The 2,029-nt window shown below is 37.1% G+C and overlaps 1 long non-coding RNA gene across 1 annotated transcript; it reads right to left on the reverse strand.

The window, feature by feature from the left end:
- Positions 1 to 724: 724 nt before the first annotated feature.
- Positions 725 to 937, reverse strand: LOC117509754. The gene is made up of 2 exons (XR_004560501.1): positions 847 to 937; positions 725 to 814 (listed from the first exon to the last, which is right to left on the reverse strand). It is a non-coding gene; the product is annotated as an uncharacterized LOC117509754 (long non-coding RNA).
- Between the last annotated feature and the right edge of the window lie 1,092 nt (positions 938 to 2,029).

Consider the following 2,029-nt stretch of genomic DNA (forward strand, 5'->3'; position numbering starts at 1 on the left):
AAATTTGGAACAGGTTAACAGGTGAAAAGAACTGCTCACAGCAAACTGTGTGCTCTGTGATTTATAGGTGGAATGAATGGCTGGCTGTACAGCTACTGAAGTATGACCTTGGGTGCAATTTTGTTTTGGTTGGTCTGTGATTGTGAAGCAAACAATCAATTTTCCTCTGCACTGAAATCCTATAACAATGTTCAGCAGTGCTGTTTGATGAAGTCTGCTGTCACCGAGATGGAAGCAGCCGCCGGACACCACATATTTCACCTCAAGTGATAAGCAGTGGTGGTCATTCCGCTGAATTTGAGATAATCTGCGCCATATATTTGTGGTAACAATCAAACATTTTGCAAGGTATTGCTGATTGCCTGAAAGTAAATTTAATTCCGCAAGGAATTAAGGCAATTAAAATGACCAGCATTCATTGTTTTACGATAATGGGTTCTCTCAAGTCACCTCAAGCAATGAGCCAAATCTCTCTCTTCCATGAGTGTGTCTCTCAGACTCATCTTGGAGCATTTTCATGCTTCATTAGAGAATTTAAGAAAACAACTCAGTGCTGATTAAATATCAGCACACTGATATTTAATCAACGTTGGGAGCTCTCTTTGCAGGAATAAATGCCTGTGTTGAAGAAAACAAAAATGAAATTACAGAGTTCTCATTTTTTGTTTTACCCAATATGTTTGCCTCACAAAGGAGGTTATACTCTCACAAGCATGTTTACTGGTGTGCTTGTTAGTTGTGGTTTATTATCATCGATTACCAGGAAAAAAGACAATTCAGCTGATTTTCATCAACTATGGTGAAACTGTCGAACCTGGCAGAGAAATAATTTGCTAAAATTTTTACGAGTCCAGATAAGACACCTCAAATTGCTCACATTCTAAATTAAAAATAATCTTAAAAAAATAATGCAATGCTAAAATACCCTTTGCCATATGAGGATTGTGTTCTTTATAATTTACAGTTGTTTAATTAATTATTAAGATCCTATTGTTTTTATGTACAATGTGTACATGTTCAATAAAGCCCCTCTATCAATCAATCAATCAATCAATCAATCAAAGACAATATTTACATTTTAATGGCATCTGCATGAGGCCTTGCGTGTGTGTATATATGAGATTTTGACAAGAGTGGAAGTTGTGCAATTTTTCTCGCTAACTTTTACATAATAAATTACAAAGAGGTTATATTGATACACAAACAAAACAGTTTTGCAGCTAGCTAAACCAGCCTGTGACATCATCACGCTAATGTCAGTGAAATGTCTTATAAATCACTTCAGAGGTGTTATTAGGTTCCAAAAATAGCTTTTCCATTTTAGAAGTGTTTATTTATTCTCACTAGCTTTTACATAATATATGAAACACATGTTATACAAACAGATAAATGAAGCGATTTTAGACAGATGTGCCACTGACGTCACGGCGCATCTCTGCTCTGATTAGTTGTTACCCCCCGCCACTCAAAAAAAAAAAAAAAAAAAAAGCAAACAGATTGAAACAGAATGTGACTTTTTAACCTCTTAAAAATACCTCGTACGATAGGTGAAGGTTAGCCATCTCCGAACTTGTCCAAGGTCTGTGTCCCAAGAATGTTTCCTGTGACTTTCAAGACTTTGGCAGTAATATGAGTGGACTTATGCTGAGCACACAAAAAAGACGAGATTGGATGTTTTGGAGTTTGTGGATTTGCTGTGATCCTGCCTACATATTTTGAATGCCAGATTGTTCTCATCATCAAAACGATGCAAAAAGCTCTTATCTCAGCAACCTTGTCAGCAGAAATGTCTCCAACAAATTTCTTTGACTGGGGTTGGCAATTTGGCTCAAGCCGGATAGGTTGTTCCTGAATCTGAATGGCACAAATCAGATTTAATCTGGACTGTTTGCTATTCAATCCACCTAACCTACATGTCTTTGTATGCAAGTTAGGAGGACTGGAAACTTTAAATTGTCCGTAGGTGTGTGTGTGGGTATACATGTGTTTGTCTGTCTATATGTGGCCCTGTGACAGACTGGTGTCCTGT

Source organism: Thalassophryne amazonica, chromosome 5, assembly GCF_902500255.1.
Source record: "Thalassophryne amazonica chromosome 5, fThaAma1.1, whole genome shotgun sequence".
In the NCBI taxonomy this organism is placed as follows: Eukaryota; Metazoa; Chordata; class Actinopteri; order Batrachoidiformes; family Batrachoididae; genus Thalassophryne; species Thalassophryne amazonica.